Source organism: Aythya marila (assembly GCF_965140915.1).
Source record: "Aythya marila genome assembly, chromosome: 15".
Lineage (NCBI taxonomy): Eukaryota > Metazoa > Chordata > Aves > Anseriformes > Anatidae > Aythya > Aythya marila.
Window position 1 is genome coordinate 385,343 of NC_139056.1, and position 19,632 is coordinate 404,974.

Here is a 19,632-nt window from a genome sequence, read left to right on the forward strand (position 1 = left end):
AACTGGGTCAAAACAATTTTCTTATTACTCATGGAGTCACGCTGCTAATTACTGTTACACTATTTTTATATTGTCACTTATACATTATTTGTTTACTGACTCTTCCGGTCAATAAGTCACACCTATTAGAGTGTTTTAATAGTGTTGAACTGCAGTATAGTGAAACTTCCAGTTGAACAGTATCCCATCCAACATACCACTGGATATGACATTAAAAACAATATCCAGCGGAGCAACGTGAATTAAATGTCATGTTTGCTCTTCAGGAGACTGCCTGATGCAATGTGCTGGTGCACCTGATGTTGGCTTAGTACAGCTGATGTGGATTTTTCATCTAAACTGGCTAATTCTTCTCATATGCATGTTATCCAACTGTCACAAAATTTCATGCTATTAACATTTAAGTGAGGTGGTATTTGCAGAAGTTATACATAGAGTAATAGAAAGTATTACAGCAGTGTATTATTTATCTATCTGTACCTACTGAATAGTTTATATGTAAATAGTTTGAACTGGAATAGAACCATCCTCTTGGTGTCCTGCGGCCCTGGGAAATGTTCTACTAAAATGAGCAGGATTGACACAGAAGTGGGCTGTCAAAGTTCCAGTAGCTTCTGCAGCATTTATCCAGCGATCATATAATCAGTTACTTTTAAGAAATATATTTATCTTTATGTAGAGACCACTTAAGAGGTTACAGCTGATTTGATGTATTTCTTAGGTCGTGAGGTGGTGATAGTGCTTGCGTGTGAGTACTTTTTCCCATGCTCTATATTTAAATATGCTTCCTAAAATTTCATCTGTGATTTTAAAATGCATTTTCCCTGAAGGAAGGAAAGCAATCTTACAACCCTTGAAAAATCACATGAGATTGAAATGCTCAGGCTACAGCTGCTTCCATTAGAAAAGAGAAAAAGTTGTGAGGTAACAAACTATATGAAGTAAGGAATGCAAGTCAGGATTTCTGATTCACAAGAACTGCAGTAAAAGGAAAATATCTAGTGAAATCAGGACAAAAATTCTGAAAAATAAATACTTCAAGGGGAGTTAGGTTGTCCAAATAATTGCCATTGTATACAGCTAAGAAAATATACTAGTAACAGATTGGAAGTTATTACAGATTATGACGATTGTTTACTTAGTTAATGGGACTCAAAATTCCCTTTACATTTTAAAATAATATTTTATAGGACAGTGGAAATGTCATATTCACTCTTTCTAGTGTCCCTTTCTTCTTTCTGAAGCACTTGGTAAGTGGTAGAAGGTGTATGCAAGAAATGGCATTTTCTTTCTTACTGGTGAATTTGTACATTGTGAATTGGAGCCGTGCAAGGGTAGGGAGAAGCATTTTCTTTTCAAATATCCTTTCTCAACCAAGGCTGCATGTGCTCAACGGTAGCTTTAATTAAGTTGTTTTTAAATCTGAGGAATAGATTAATATAATTGAGGCAGATAGTTGCACTGAGGAACATTCTCTCAGAACAAAAATATTATGGGCAATCTTGTTAAGTTGTTTGTAAAGGCCTGGTTTCTGGGTCTATGATTCAGTTTCCTTATGTGTAGAATGAGGATATTAGTCTGTATACACAGCAAGATGGTAACTTTTTGGACTAATTTATTCTAAAATGTTGATGAAAAGTGTTGGAATGGTCTAAAACAGGAATAAGTGCAAGGTATCCAGTTCCCCTGTGAGCAGGTGAAGGTGGTGATTTTGAGAAAAACGATAGTGTGTTTGCCATTGACCAAACAGCTGCAAAGCTGTATTTTTTAAGTAACAGAAAAAGTTGCTTTCATTAACACTTTCTATTTAGTAAGAGCAATTATTTTTACTGAGAAATTAAAAACAAACAAAAAAATTGACCTCCTACCTTGGACGAGGGTTGGTTTATGTACTCAGAACTTAGCTATTATGAAGATCCCTAGTAATGATGATGATTGTAGGAGTACTAGGGTGTGTAGGTATCTAAGGCAAGTCCTACAAAATCGGAATTCTACTGTGTTAAGCATGTTGCAATGTACATGACATATTCCTACCCCACTGAATTAATGAGCTAAGCAAGCAACTAATAAAGAATGGTGGAAGAAGTTATTTCTCCCATTGTTATAGATGGGAATGGAAGCAGGGTGATTTGGTGAAACTCTTATGTGAGGGTTGTGGTAGAGCTGGGAACTGCACCTTGGTGTCTTATTTATCATCATCTTCATAAAAAGAACAGTCTTATTCCAGAATTTGTTTGGAAACAGTTATTGGCTTTGTTCCCACATCTTAGAGGTTTGGCTGGCTTCCTTCTCTTTCATGTCTTTCCGTCCTCTGTAGCTCCTTTTCAGAACCAACGCTTCCTGTTTACCAATGTTTTCTTCATCTCATGCTGCTGGGGATGTTGTTCCATAAATGGTAAGAGTTATAAAACATAACCTGGAGAGAGAGATGTTTGAAATGATTTGAAAATATTCTCCTGAACCAGTTTATAATATTTAATAACATACTTCACGGTACTATCTCAAAACTATTTCTAGCATACAGAACAAAATTCAACTTTGATTTAAGACTATACCAGCCTATGGTATGACTTACACTGTTTTTGTAATGGTAAGTCTATGAGAAGAATAATATGTTCCAAGAGAATTTTGGGAACCATGTTTGTAGCATCCTCAACATGCCCTTTGGCAACAATGTTGTCATGTCCCTCCCGTAGAAATGTTGTGCTAGTGCGCAGCTGACCATAACAGACTGTTGCTGGAAAGGTTATTATTACATAAATGTTCTTTGTTCTGTTCCAGATTCTACCCTCTCCTTCTCAACTGTAATGGCTACTAGCACAAAGTCCATCCAGTGCATGCAATCACCCAGGTAAATAACAAATTACAAGTATGTTATTGGAGCACTATATATATAGTGATGTGGATCTGTCTGTTTTATGATATAGAAATATCATCTGTCTTTGATCGAAGCCATGAACTGGCAGATTGCAGGGAAGGAATCTGTAAATAATTTCTGACTTTCTTAGCTCTTAAGTTTCAACAGTCATCTGTGCCTTTCTGAAGATTTCTTACACACTGTAAGCAAAGTTCTACGCTGTAGCATGTGTACCCAAGGGACCCAGGGCCTGATTCCCATGGAACCTACTTTTGATTTTTATACCTAGGTAAGAACAGAGATAGCAATGCAACTCTTCCATTTTTCTTGTAAAGCAAAATTAGAAGGCTGTAGCACAGCAATTAAAACATCCTTCTTGTGATTTCTTTTTATAGAGGTTACATCAATGTGTATTCTTGAAATGGCTGCTGTAATGAGCGGGATGATGGGATAGAGTGAACTCTCAGCAAGTTTGCGGGTGATAGCAAATTGGGGGGAGCGGTTGGTACACAGGAGGGCAGGGCTGTTACTCAGATGGATCTAGTCAGGCTGGAAAAATGAGCTATCAGGGACATCATGAAGCTCAGAAAATGCAGAGCCCTGTATGTGGGCTGGCATAACCCCATGCAACAGGACAGGTTGGAAACTGTCTAGAGAACAGCTTCACAGAAAAGGATCTCAGGGTCATGGTGGACAAGTTGAACATGAGTCAACAGTGTGCCCCTGCAGCAAGTGTGTCCAGCTGCATACTGGGCTGAGTATAGCCAGTGGCTTTGGAGGGAAATGATTCTTCCCCTCAATTTTGGTTTCTGTGACATCTGGAGTGCTGTCTGTAGCTTTGGACCCCTAGTAGAAGACGGATGTTGACATACTAAAGCAAGGCTCGTGAAGGTCACTAAGCTGCTTGGGGGCTGCAGTTCACAACGTGCCAAGGAGAATCTGACAGAACTACATTTGCTCAGCATTAAAGATGATGATGTTGAGGAGAGTTGGTATTGTTGTCTAATTAGCTACCTAATAGAGGGAGTAGAGAAGGAGGGTGTAGAGCTTGGTGCTTCCCAGAGGTACACAAGAGGCAAATGGGCACAAGTTCCAACATGGGAAATTCAACATAGGGAAATACATATTCCTTTTATATATGTGTATATATGTATGTATGTATATAAAAGGGTGGTCACATACCAGAACAGCTTACCCAGAGAGGCTGTGGTAACTCAGTCCTTTAAAATATTCATAACTGGACTACACATGGCCTGAAGCAATGTGCTTTCATGGGGCCTGCCTTGAGCAGAAAGTAACGCTGCAGACTTGCAGAACTCCCTGACCACTTATGTGTTTCTATGGATTGTGATCTGATAGCAGGTAGCTTCAAACCGACAGTTCCACCTTGCAGGGAAAGAGACTCTAATAACAATTTTCTTTTTGCCTAAATGTTTTCATGAAACTATGCCCTGCAGGCAGGGAAGGCAGTACGTCTGTTCTACTGCAATAATAAATTAATTGATAATTATTTCTGTATGTATCACCAACTAAGCTATGCAAATGCACAGGGGGAATAATATGTACTGAATTCGAGGAAAGCTGAGACTTTTGTCTACTTTTATTATCTAGACTGCTTTGTCATAAACAGAAACAATGTTCTTTTCATAAAGAACTACTTTCCTGCCATTTTAATTCACTATTCTGAAATTTCATTTCCGTGCATTTGTCCTCATCCAAATATTCCTCCAGTTCTGTTATATTTTTACTGAGATGTGGGGAAACTGCAGAACTGTAAGCAGTACTAAAGATGAAGGTAGACTTTAGACTAACAGAGACTGTGTAGACTATTCCACTGAGAGGGCTGAGACAAAAATATACTTATTATCATTTTGTGCAACCCTTTTCTTTTTACCTCTTCATTACATCTCATTAAGTGCTGTAAATTGCTTAAAAATTAAGTGCATATTTTTGTCTCATCTATTTTTTCTTCCATCTTTTGTTATATTACTCTCCATCCCGTCAGTGGTGTAACACCCTACTAGGCTGCTTGTATTACAACTATTACAACTTTCTTTATGATCTTTCTGTTCATGATGTCTGCTTTCTCATCTGTCAATAATTTTATGGCAATTGGACACTTGGGAGAGGACAAAAAACCTAAGTTGTGTGTCCATCAAAGGAAAGGTGAGGACAAAGTACCCCTTGTCTGCTCCAGGCTAATCATCCAATGAGCTATCTTTAACTTGTTTAAATGCCATCCAGACTCCTTTGGGAACTGGGAAGTTACTGAATGTATGATTGGGAGACAAGAAAAATGGAAGTACTGAGGAGGGATGTGGGTTGCTGGGAATAGCCAGAGAACTTCTTATGAGTAGGAAAAAAGTGAAAACTATAAAACTGGGATGTTAAGATACATGGGTTCAAAAAGGCAACGCAGCTCAATAGTGTTGATAAATTCAAGAGTCACCTGTCAAACAGGCTTGGATTTCTTTCTTTCCCATTGGATCGTTTCCTACCTTTACTGCATTTTCAGTGTGGGTGGGTGGAACAAGGAGTAAATGAAACAGAGAACCGCCAGCTCCATGACCGTGATTTTCTACACCTCAAGTAAATCAGATTCTTCTGAACTAGCCAAGAATTGGAACAGTCATTTGCTGAGGATTATGCATAGAATGGAAGTGCCCAACATGCAGGTCAGCATTCAGTAAAACATCTGTTTAGCTGCTATTGTTTAGCCACTAGTTGCTATTTTGATTTCCCAGGGAGAAGCTAGGATTCTAATCTCAGTAGAAAGTACAAGTTTAAGTACATTCTCTAATCTGTGTCATGCTGACAAACATATTATGTGAGTTTTCTATGAAGGCCTGTTTACCACTGTATTTGTACAGCAACAAATGCCATGGGTACTTTATAATGTGAACAATTTAGAACAACTTATGTAACCTGTAATTATAAAGACGTAAACTTATGCTTCTTCATAGTGTCAATTACTGGATTAAGAATATTTTTTTTCCTAAAACTAAGAAAGAGTTTTTATGATTCTATAGGCTGCATATTCCCTTAAAAGTGACCAGTTATGGGTAAGATAAGACATGTTCAAGACATTTGTGAGCGAGAGACTTCTTATAGGCTCACTGTCAGGAAGTGCTAAGAGAACAGTTGAGTCTGAAGGTTGCAGTTGCAGTGGAGTCCCAATACCCTATAAATACGACAGTGTTCAAGCAAGATGATGATACCTAGCTCTTACAGAGTTCACTGAATCTTCAAAGAGATGTAGATATGTTGCATAATTTAATTTCCATTGTCCAAACTGAAAAATAGGACACCAATGGTTTTGGCAATCTTAAGCCTTGGTTATTGTTTTTGTTTTCATTTTAATATAAGGAATATGACCTGAACCAAATACTTCACTTAACTTCCTTAGTTTACAATACAACAAATTCCTAATTGCAATGCTGTATTTACTAAATTTAATAGAAAACAAATGTGAAAAACTCGTCTGCAGGTCCTGTAATCTTAAGGCTCATATCATCCTAAGCACACAGAGAGACTGTATGCTTTAAAATGGCATGTATGAAAAATCTTATGTAGAAAGGAAAAAGTTTTAACTTCATGTTGAGATGCTATCATCAAATGCCATGGAACTACCCCATGCGTACTAGCAGTGATTGAACTGTCATTCTCTTTGCATTTGCTATAAGGGGCTGTGCTATATTGAGTGTAATAGGCCTTGCTAACTGGCATCAGGATGTGCAAGACAGCATGAGAAAGCAAGGGAGCAAGGGATTAAAGGTGTGAATCTTGCTAAATGGATTTACTTCTTTAAAGCACTGATCCTAAAGCATATATAGCATCAAGTCATAGGTGATATCGAGCAGTCAAAAGGAGTTTGGTAACATAGCATTTCATTCCTCTAAGACTTCCTCGTTTAGGATGTATGCTGTAGCTTTCACTGATTAGTCCTTCAAAGCCTGGAGAAATAAACAGCCATAAAACTTAGCACATTCTAATTGTATTAATTGTTGTTTCGATTATTTTAATGCAGATATTTTCTGTCAAACTCTGTTGAACAAGTAGAAATTTTGTCTAGATTTATTTTGTGACTATGATACCCCAAAATAGGGTGTTATGGTGCTGGATATTGGCATCATTTTTTGTTTGCAGATTATCATTTAAAATATAAAATTTCTTATATTTTATGCTTTAACTTTACAGAGCAGAACAGTACTGCATACAGGGAGTACTCTGAATTTTGTGTGATCTGCAAGGCTGCATTTCTTAACCTCAATGCTGATTTGATATTGCTTTGAGAATCCTAACCTTTTTAATTTTCTAGTTCTGTTTGGAATTCTTTAACGCCACATTAATGTTTTAATGTTATTCTGTTTATTTCCTCCCTCAGAAAGAAGAAAAGCTAAACCCTTATTAGTTTATGCTCCATGTAATCCCTAGGAAGGATTTGCCAGGAACGGATAATCTTTGCTTGATTCCAAGTCTTATTTAGATTGGAGGGTCAAGGGGAGACGTACCCCAACTTAATTATATAGCAATTCTAATTCATGTTTATTCTGTAGAATACCTTGCAGAGTTTTTGTTTTGATTTTTTTTCTGATAGCCACCAATATAAAAAGCACTGATTTTTCCGATAGCCACCAAAGAAAATAACTGTATTTATTAAATAAAAAAAAAGTCAGTACTGTACATCACTGTTTCAAACATATAGATGTTCTCAAGTAACTGTGTGTTGAGATACTAAAGGGTCATTTTCTCACTTTCAGTAAGGTAGTGTTTTTTATTTTTGAATTTATGTTGAAGCAGTGAATAATTTGCCTATGGATATGTGGAAACATTTTGCTTTATGCATGCAGTGAAGTAGACTTAAAATGTAACGCAAAGTGGTTAATTATCTGTAATATCATCCCTGATCCTAGGGAAGGGAATGCATCTTCCTTTGGCCAGAAATAAAACAAACATTAAACAACTGCTTTTATATAAAGAAATAAATATTTTTAATTGTAGCACATATATTGTATCCCCCCAACCCCCTTCATTTTTCTGTAATCTGCGTACCTAGCTGATTACCCCACAACTGGGAGAACTGGTATTAGGTGGGTGCCTTTATGATCATTATGACTGCAGGCTGAAAGGAAGAGGAGGAGCTGCAGGAGCCCTAATTTTACTTGAAATACTGGACTTAGGAAACCATGTGAAAACACCAGGCAGTATGATTCCTTCAAGAAGGGTCACCAGCAACACAAGAAGTGTGACTACTTATTGGTAAGCTGCTTGTTTCTTTCTTTCTTTCTTTCTTTCTTTCTTTCTTTCTTTCTTTCTTTCTTTCTTTCTTTCTTTCTTTCTTTCTTTCTTTCTTTCTTTCTTTCTTTCTTTCTTTCTTTCTTTCTTTCTTTCTTTCTTTCTTTCTTTCTTTCTTTCTTTCTTTCTTTACTTTGATGTTTTATCTCAATAAATCATCATTTAGATTTGACCTCTGCCCACCTCCTTCTTCAGCTTCTTAAGTCACTTGTGATTTATTCAAAGAGTTGACATTCAGATCATCTCATCTGACTTGTATGCCATAGCTCCTGAAATTTCTTGTACCAGCCCAAGTAATTTATTTGAGCAAGGCATATTTCCTATCTGCCTGAAGCATATAATTAAATTTGGAGTCACACAAATTTAGAAGATAAGGGACATCCTGTTCTGTTAACAGAACCCTTTGGTAAATCGGTAACATGTTTTTAGTAAAAATAAAATCTAATCAACACAATCATTTTTTCTCTTCAAGAAGAAAATTTATATTCATTATTTATTCATTAAAATATTTATTAAAATAATTTGGGAGAGCCTTTGAGAAGGGGAAGGAATGGCAGTAAGTTCAATACTAAAACATTTCAACTGACAGGCAGAAAAACTCTGGTCGTGAAAACATACAAATAAAGCATATGCAGTATGTACTACAGGTTAGGTTCTGTTCTCAGTTAAAACAGTTAATTCCTATTATCTCTAAAACATAAAGAAAAATGTATAAAAACAAACAAACAGAAAAAACCACCACTAAAGAACAACAACAAAAAAGGGAACTAAAAAAAAAAAAAAGAAAAAAAGAAACAAAACACCAAAAACAACCAACCGAAAAAAAACACAATAGCTATCTAGTATCTGAAATTCAACAGTTTAAAGAAATATTTTTTTTATTTAAATCCCTGCAACCACTGTGTAGGTTTAAATGCTAGCAGCTCAATTTTACAAATTTCAGTAATGAGACACAGAACAACGGAAGCCCCATGCAAAGTAAGGTGAAGAGAAGAAAAACTTAGAAAAGCTTAGCTCATTGTCTTATTTTTAGTGCTTTGAAGTGGGCTAGTGCTGCTTATTCTATCATGATAATAATGTACTCTTAAAGAGACTGTATCAAAGCTGACGTGCCTAAAAAATATATGTATCAAAAAAACTCAGATGGTAGGCAACATTGCCTTTTAAAATAGCTTCTAACAATGACTTAGCGTAATTATATATGCTCCAGACTGAGGTTTGGAAGAATGTTAACTCTCCTGTCAATTTAAAACCTTCTTACGTATACAACCCATGGGTGGGGTGCTACATTTTAGAATAGAGCATTTCACTTAAATGAAAAAAATAAAAAAATAAAAAAAAATCTAGTGTTTGTTTTGTTTAGGTCTTATAGCATATAAACTCAAATTTCATGGAAGCACATGTGGTTATAAAGCCTCTTTTGAGTTCCTACCACAGAGTAAAAGAGTACAAGAAAAATGAGGAAAAAAAAAAGATTAGCAAAAAGGTATGAGAAAGCAACTTCTATGACTTCATATCCTGCCTTGCTGGGCACACAGTCCCTAGATGGACTCACGTTGTTGTCAGAGGTTGTGCTGCTCCATCAGGGCCATTATTTTTAATGGACACTGTACACTGCCCATTCACCTGGATTCTCTTCTGTACTGCAAAATGAGAACTCTGAAATTAAATATATTATGTCAGTTAATTCTCATATGACTCTTCTCACTTCTGAAATTGTGTATATTTAGGAGTAATGTGTGTATACCTATATGCTTAATGATATGGCTTGCAGCAGAGGAAAAAAAAAAAAAAAACTGTACTGGCTTGAATACCAAAATGCCGGACTGAGGGACGAAATTATTTTTAAAGAAAATATTATATCTTTATATAAAAAGATATATATTTGAATAAAAAATAGCTTTAGGGGTTCCACGGCAGCATTCATTCTTATGCTTTTCTACTTTGAGGATATGAGTTCCTTAAAATGGTAATCTTTCTAGTTTAACAAACAAGAATTGAAATACTGTTTTAAATATTTCTCTTTGATAGGCTTTCAGTTATGAAGTATTCTGCATTTTTTCTAGTTGAACCAAATAGTCTACCTTTTCTCCCTAGAAGAAAGAGGTGAAAGAAAATTATTATACAAGTTTCTAATATCTAGTTTCTACACTTAAACATTCCAGTTGCTGGCCAGAACACTTAGCAAAATGAGTATTGGTGTCTGATGCTGATCTACACGTTGCCAAATTTTTCCAGTATCAGTTTATGTCCTTTCAATGCATAGCACTTCTTATTAGTAATTTCTGCATTTTTTTGAAATTACTATATTTATCCTTGTATTTTAATGTTTTTTGTTCAAGAAAGATCAAAAATTGAAATGAAAATTGCCAGGAAGGAATAAAGGGTGAATCCTACAAGTAAATTTTATCTGGGAAGTGTGTGCATGTTTTGTGAGAGGTTACAGACTTTTTCTCTCTCCTTCACTCTAGAAAAGCTGTATTTTAAACCCTGTATTTCAGTAACAATGGTAAGGGAAAAATAGAAACATCTCATCAGCTTGATGCCCAGCAATATAAAAACAGAAATAAGCTAGATCAAAGATACCAGCTAAGTTCATTCTCCTTTGTTATTTTCTGTTAAAAAGTATTTTCTCTGAAAGAATCTAGTCAAATCTGGCCCCTCCTTATTTAAAGTTGTATTTAAATTCAGCTTTTTAGTGTATAATTGCTACTTTTGCAAAGCAGCTTTTGTTTCATTATGTTTTAGGTGACATGATGAAAAGCAAAATCATTGTAATAATGTACTCTAACATGAGGTGGAGTGACATAAAGCAAAAAATAAACACTACCGCTCAGGACTTGAAATATGTCAGTGGCAAAACTGAAGAATTCCTTACATATGTTATACTCAGCTTGAGAATACTTTGCCATTTTTACTAGTGCTTATATCCTGAGTCTTGGATGACTTCTTGACCTTTTGGAATAATACTGACAGCTAAGATCAGCTGATGAATAATTGCTTATATCTATAACTAGGCATTATGGTGGTTGGTTCTCTGTGTGAAGGGTCTGAGCTTCCTCTGAAGTAAAAAGACAAAGTTAGGGATTCACAAGAGCCAATGTACTGTTGGGGGACTCCCTGTTTTTGCCAAGTAGATATGATTAAGAGAGGCGGAGAGGTGTAGCATTTAGCCACTTTGACCTAAGCCTGCGGGGAGCAGACAGTTACAATGTGTTAATAGCTTTCAGGATATGAGAGAGACAGTTTAGAATCTTTGAAGATACTTATCCTACTTAACTCACCTATGAAAAGGATAATCTGATTGCCAGCCCTAAAGAAGTTTTAAGCAACTGTTCCCTCTACTCTTTCTGTTGAAATTGTGAGAAGAATGAGATTTTCTTATTCAGAGACAGAAAGATGTGCCAGCAACAGTTGAGCTTGTGATTAGGATACCTTACTGCAAAAAAGAGAAAATCTGTCCTGATACCTGCTTGTTTTAATGCAAAGGTGCCCTACAAAACTCACAGGGATTGCTTTTTAGCAGGAATGATCGAATTGGTAAAGTATGTGTCCATGCTAGCATTTTAGTTTGGCTCAGAAGTAAGCCATTGATTGCCACTATTTGGTGTGCTTTGGGTCGCTGTGTAGTCATCTGTTATTATGGTAGGGCCCCCTCTGTGGATGGGGGTATTCTTCAGTTCTGGTTGTGTTCTTTCCTGAACAAACTTAACCTCTGGGTTAGATTACAAACCACTGGTTTCACCTCCTCCATCTTCTTTATGGGCAGATTTAAACTGCATATATAAGCTGTGATAGAAAAAGAGATCAATTCACTTTAGCCATAATCCATCTTTTCAGTTACGTTAGAATTCTCTAGGATTAAACATATGTTCTTCTTATCTTCCAAGTATAAAGCCAAGCAAATAAGGACAGGACCATGGAGGTGGAAATCAAGATACTTAATCTAACAAAAACACGTAGCTCCAAAGTACAGCTAGAATGTGTATTACTCCTCAAATAAAACACTTATAGAATATCCAGAGTTGGAAGGGACCCATAAGGATCATCAAGATCTAAACTTGAGATAGATTCACGCTAACAGCGGATGCAATGACGTTCTCTTTCTCTCAAAGGAAGTAATCTACATGCCTTACATTATTAATCAGCACAGCCATAGTTAAAGAAAATGATAAAATTAAAATCAGATGTAAACAGCTGAAGCTCATGATAATGAGTTAGCCAGTTACAACAGTGATGTAAATATCATATTACCAAGCAGGCCAGAAACTGTGTGTATTTTCCTCAGTTTAACCTCCAATGCCTGTTTGTAATGTAGAAATGAATAAAACAACGGTATAGAAAAAATGGAATATAATGAAATAATCCAATAAATTAAATGGGCATATATTGCTACATTTAAACCTTCTTAACCACAAAAAATAATAAGAAAAATTGTAGGATTTTTTTTATTTTTTTTTTATTTTTTTTTGAAAATGTAATGAAACATGTAAACATTGAAAACTTTAAAGCTACTCGGAAAGAAGAGAGTTGACAGATTAATAACTTCATGATGTGCTTTTCTTGTATCCTTAAAGTACCTTTATATGTATATATATCTATATAGATAGATAGATATAGACATCCTTTTTCAAGATATATTAGGCACCGTCAGTGATTGTCCTTAAATCCCTGGACATGGAGAGGTGCTGTGAGAACTGCCCACAGAACTGTCCCAACTCCTGACTTTTCCCAACCCTAGTCAAAATTCTGTAACCAGCTAGAATAGATCAGTTATTATTAAACCAAGAATTGAAACAATATATATATTATTCCTATTGGAATATAGCCTTTATGTCCAGACAGATACATTTTTTGTGATCAAAAGAGAGTTTGTGAGTTTGCAAGTCCCTTATGAAAATGGTAAAGCACCTCAAAAGATTTAAAAGTCTTGAGTGCATGCAGCATTAAGGCTCAGTAAACAGGAAAACTGAAGTTAAACTACTGAGACCTTATAGAGCAGAACTGTTTGTTTCAGAGTCTCAAATTTATTTCCTCTTTAGTATTTCTGGTATGAATTAATACAAAATGCCCTGCATATTCCCTTTCATTTTTAAATCACGTTTTCAAAACCGTGTGGCATTTAAATTTTCTAGTCCAGCTACCAGCTACAAGTTTTACTCTTTTTTTTTTTTTTTTTTTTTTTTTTTTTTTACATACTCTGGACAACTAACATTTAGGAAGGATATCTTAGCTAAGAACCTTGACTATAATGATATAATGATGTAAAAAATAAAAATTCAACCAATGCATTTTCAGGACAGCATGCTTTTGAGTAGTTGCTTGTTCATCTCAAGTGACTTTCAGGTATGGCTTGATGTGGTTCCAGTTTTGTCACTCTTCCTGTTGAAATGTGTGACAACATCAGGAAATGGTCTAACCTGTAGTAGCATACCCTGACAAGCACTTATTTTTCTTGTTCCTTCCCCTGCCAGCCTGAGGTGATACACTCTGATTGTTTTCAAACATGCAAAGAGAGAGAGGCCTGAGTAAGCCTTAGGTACATTATGGAGCTAACTGGGGAAAAAGAAAGCTTAAATCCATCTCCCTCTCATTTATGGAGACACCTACCAGTTATCATCCTTATTATTCCTCAGAAAAGTTTAAAAGCAGGGACTGGCACTCTTTCTTTCCTGGCTAAAAGAAGACCTCTAGCTGATCACCCATCCTGGCAAAGGGTTACCCTTCTTCTTCTTACCCTCATCAGACCCGCCATCCACACCTTTGTCGTGCTGCAGCATGTTTCACTCAAGATTATTGTCATGGGCTGGTTGGAGGCCTCCAGCTAATGCTCACAGTGGTGGCTGGCATTAATGTCAGCTAGCCTTGTGCAAGACAGGGGTCTTCTGCATGCTATAATATTACACTGAAATTGTTGGGTTTTCTTAATTCAAGAAGTCATTTCTAATTCTGAACCTTTCAACCTGCAGGAATTCCTTTTGTTCTAGCTCTGCTTATGACACCTGCTATCGGTTTGTAGATACCAGCACCCCAGGAACCCTGGAGTGGGACTTGTGCCCTCTGCTGGTCAATTGGTCCTCACAATGCTGCTGGAGCAGGCAATCCGTTCTCCTTAGGCTCAGTAAAAGCTGTATACTGCTACAGAGTGACTGTTTATTAGTTTTTAATTCTGCCGCAGATTAACACTGAGACACTGAAACTAACACGGGATACTCTCCGCTGCATACTAATACTTCAGTTTAATGTAAAATATGACAAGGATTTCTACTTTAATTCCTAGACACAAAAAAAATGTAGATGTCTTGCTTGCTTAAACATTCTAAATGTTCTACTCAGCAAGGAGTTTTAAATTAATTTAAAAAATGCTAAGTTTTTTCCTAAGGAAATAAAAAACGTTCACAACTAACATCAGGCTCATATAACAAAATTTGCAGTTTCACTTGCTGTTCTTCAAATACTCAGCTGCCCCTCTGCCACCCAGAGCTGCTCAGTGATAGCAGAAATCATTTCTCTGTTAGGGTATTATCAATTCCTTTACTTTTTGCATACAGTAAGTAATTATTTATGGTTACAGAGAGAGTCATAAGCACAACTTGGCAACATAACGTGTGTAGGAAGATCTTGTTATGCTGTTTAGCTCAAGTCTAAGAGTAACTGAATAAGGATATATAAATGTTTTAAGAAAGAATAAACAAGAAAGTTAAAAAAACACACACACACACAAACACCAAAACCTTTTTATTTCTACAGAGATTAGTTAAGTATTGTCTAGTACAGAATATTCTGCTCTCATGTGACTTAACTTAAAAATTCATCTTATTTTCAGGGGTCAAGCCTGTATTCTGACCACTAACTGTGAAGTGACAGTATACTATATCATCAGCATTTGTAAAGGAAAAGATCTTGCTGTGTCAGTAATGCAGTCAGTTAGGTTATTCAACAGTGTGGCATGCACATGACAGAACAGATAAAATGCCACAGAGTATGACTTGCATGCCATACTCAGTATTTTTCCATGGGGGTATAAAGGATTCATTAATTCATTGGTATTCATTAATACCAATAAATAAATAAAAACCTAATATTTTCAATACCTTAGGTGGGAGTCCTCCTCCATATGCTGTCCAGCTACAAGAATGTGCACTAGGTCTTCCTATTTTGCTCAAAGCACTTTTCACTCATTTCTGTGTATCCTAAGGAAAACATCAAGATACCCCCCAAAAAAAACAAAAAACCAAAACAAACAAACAAAAAAAACACAGGTATAAAAAATACCAACTGAAAATTGACTTATAGAATGGATTACATTAACCAGATTATTTAAAATAAAGGACATTATTTTTAAGGTTCGTCTTCTCATAAAGATTTAATATGGCTTAACTGTTACTATCTGAGTAATTCAGGCCAACACTTCTGAGCATGCCTTTCATGGAAGGAATCCTGTATTTCATCCTGTTGTTTTATGTTGAGCTCTACCTTGGAGAATTATTTATAGAATTTATATATACTTTTTTTTTTTTTTTTTTTTTTTTTTTTTTTTTTTGGTGAATACTTCCTTTCATAGTTGCTAAAGCACATATTTATGCCTGACCCAAACTGGCTGCTTGTACAGAAGTTAAAAAAAAAAAAAAAGTTTTTTTTAAAAAAAACTTTTTTGAAATTTCCTGTTTTAATTAGTCAGGAAATTTCTTTTTCTTCCCAAAATACATGTGGAAATGGAATAGCCATATATTTGCAAACCACTGCTTATGGAAAGAGCACAATGTCACCATGCATATGTATGATGGAATTCTGTGTCTGGAAAAGAAAATCAAGGCCTCTTTCAAAACGACAAAACCAAAATAGTTTAAGGGAATACATTTCCTGGAATTATCTCTACACATAAATAACTTATTTACATTAGAAATTTCTATGAACTGAAATCCTAATGTCAGAAAATGTTCAATGATAAGAACTCAAGATGCTGCAGAAAATGCAATGCACTGAAAAAACAAGTTACTTGTCTTACAATCATCTGATGCTGCTATTCATAGCTAAGTAACTCTCCTGATTAGTGAACGCAAAGATGGGCTCCAGAGCATTTACTTTTTAACATTTGAATTATAAAAATAAGACTGTTCTTTTGTTTCCTCTCAGAAAATAATTTGTGGATTTCAAGGGAAGTCCCTTTGCCTGGTTTGTTTTATAAGTTTATTGGGGAAAAAATACTAAGAAAATCTGACCATACTTCTGGTAGTCAGCTGCATAAATGACTTAATTTCTACTAAGTCCCAACTCTTTATTAGCTCAAAATATCACTTAAACCAGAAAGGGAACTACTCAATCATAGATGTTAGGTTATTATAACATTACAAGTTATAACTTAGATTAGTGACAAGGAACATATCTACTTGTATTAAAGTGGTGAAAAGGAGAGTACGTGCGTTCTTCTGGTCTACTAACTACTACTAAAAAATCTACAATTACACATTTTTCAGGCTGTAGATTGGTTCTTGGTCAGTCTTATAAAAGCAACTAAAATATGCACTTCTGAGTAACAATTCTACTACAGTGGTTAGGAACAATCAAAGAATAACAATTTTCTCCAAAGCGCAAAAAAGCTCTATAACTTCCAGCTACATTGAGTTTTTCCTCTTTGTCAAATAATTAACCTAGATTGTTTGTTCAAAATCATCAGTACATAAAGCGATGAAACATCTCTTTTAACAGGTTTTAAGATGACAAAAGATTAATTCTCCAAGAAAGCAACTCCAAGATTTTCTAGCTGACTTTAGTGATGTTCCAGCAAGGTACAAGGGTCTTTCCTTCTTGATACAGAAATGCAGTGTTTCCAAATTCCTTTTAAAGGGTATTTAATCTCTCTCTCTCTCCTGGAATAATTCTCTCATAAGCAACAATAACCAGGTTCCATGTCCACATGTCAGTATAACTACATAAGCAGTTGAAATTGTCAAAAAATAATTAGTCTGGTAAGTTTATGTAGGCTTCCACAAAGAGTAATTTAAAGTGAAAGATAATCAGGTTATGTAACAGGAGTAATTATCACTTGTTAACCTGTGACAATAAGTCAGTTCAAGATGGTTGAAGTGTAACTACTATTCTGTTCCTCTGAGTTACTATACCATAAAATCAATTTAAACAAATGAAAATAATTATGTTATCTACTTCCAATTTATATAAAAGCAAAATATATTATTTCCTCAAAAGCTTGGTTTTGGGTCAATACCTTGCCACATTCTCCTGATATTTTGCACATCTGGTACATAACACGAAAACATGACTCCAAAGCTCCCACTCTCACAGAGTGCCACTGCTGTGTTGCTGGAGCTGCTTATAGGGTACAATTTGTTTTTAATAAATAAATAAATAATGTAGCTTGTTCAACAACATAATCATTCTAGCATAAAATCTGTTTTGCTTCCTAAGTGTTTGATACATAGCGTGTTCTTACAGCGTTAACTGTTCTTTAACGTCATCCCACAATTTTCAGGCTCACTTCTGCAGTCCATCTGATTCAAAGATCGAAGCCGAAATTTCCTTAAGTGTTATATTCTTTATTGCAGTGCTGGATGCACGGGGAATCTCTCCACCTATCGTGCATACCCAAAGCAGAAAGCAGTCTTGAATTTATACAATCAATCTATCAATACTCTACAAGCGCCTATACATATTCATTACCTATCCCCGCCTTCCCTCGCTTCTCATGCTAATTAGCCTTTTGGCACCTTGCGCCTGCGTAGAGCCTCCCAAGAATTGTGGGCAGGGGTCTTTGGGAGGAAGACCCCAAGTCTTCCTCACAGTGTACTTTTCACCTTTGGTCAGGAATCTGCTGAGTTGGCAGGTTTCTTAATTGCAAGAGCTGGTTGTTGCTAATTCTTCCGTTTGTTGTATCTTTATAATGAATTCCAATGTCCAGTTTTGAGATTTATAGTCTTTACATTTGTTTCTCTGTCCTTCTGCCGCCTCCTTATCATGAGTTCCAGTGTCTTGTTTCAAGATACACAGTCCTTGTGTGAGGATTGTCCTTGCCTCCCCAATACCTCCTTAATATTGTCCTTGCCGCCACAATGTCTCCTTAATCACATCCTACACCTGAAACTCTCACAGATTGGTCAGCCCATGGGTGGAATTCTCAGCAAGGCATCTTTTACCAGTGAGTGATGTGTACAACATGATTTATGCAATACACATACACAGAAAGGATTAACAACTAGGACCAATATTTTTAACATGCTTCTATCAGCTGAAAGATCTTACCTGATCTTTGGTTTGTTGTTCTGGATGAGAACGATTGTATTGCTTGCTTAAAGCTGCTCAGTGTTCATACAGTTATAATGTGGAATCAGCTAAGCCTTCTTTCACCATTTTCATGGTCCAGCTCATAGTTTATTATCCATGAGTACAACCATTGGCCTGGGCATGCTTTTTTTCCCCCCTCTCACCTTCCTTTAGTTTCTGCAGTGAGCAACAACCCGATTTTTCGTTCAGTTTTAGAGGACTTTTAAAGTTCATCTTATATGCTTAACTCTTTCATGGCAAACTGCTGCAATTAAATTCTCACACTTAGTTTCAGGAATTGCAACCTTGCATCAGGTTAACCTTGAATCACAAGCTCACATCAGCCAGGTTATCCGGAGGCAATTCAACTACCGCGGCTTAGAAAGGCCTCAAAGCCACGCTCAGCAATTTATGCTCAGCCTTTCGGCAGTAATTAGATCAGAGCTGATTAACGCTGCCGAGCCGAAGGCATCTGCCAGGGGCCTGACTGCGCCCGAGACACCACTTCCCGGTGCACTAGGCGAAGGCCCGGGACGTTTTGCTCTGCAGGGCTCTACCGCACGGACACGTGCCGGCACCGGGGCGCCCTCCAACACCCGGTGTTAGCGGGGCCGCCCCGGCAAGGGGCCCGCGCAACCTCCCGGTACCGGGACGCACACACGGAGCCCCGGCCCACCGTCAGATCCCAAGGCAGAGGTGGTGGGTGCTCGCGAGTAACGAAAACGCAACGGTTCGGTTTACTCGGATTTTATTTTTCGGCAAAAAAAATAAAAATAAAATAAAATAAAGTTTCCATAAACACGGACCGGGCCCTCAGGCCGCCCTTCACCTTTCGCTCCTCCCCTCAGGCCTCCCCCACGGTTCCCTCAGGCGCCCCCGCCCAGCAGGGGGGTGACGTCACCGTCGGCCAGCACTCCCGGGAGGCGCCGCGGGCAGGCTGCTACATCACGCTACTTCCGGGAGAGCCGACTAGGCACCACCCACCCTCCCCGGCGGGCCCTGGCGGCAGCACGGTAGGGCGAGCTGCGCGCAGCGGCAAAAAAAGAGGCGGGGCTTCCAGGAACCCAGTCAATCAGCGCCAAAGCCCCCCCGCGCCGTCACCAATCAGGAGGGCGAGTTTCACAAACAAGAGCGACGAGCCAATGGGGGAGCGGGCGGTGCTGGGCGCTGCGGCCAATCGGCGGCCTCCGGGCGGCAGGGGG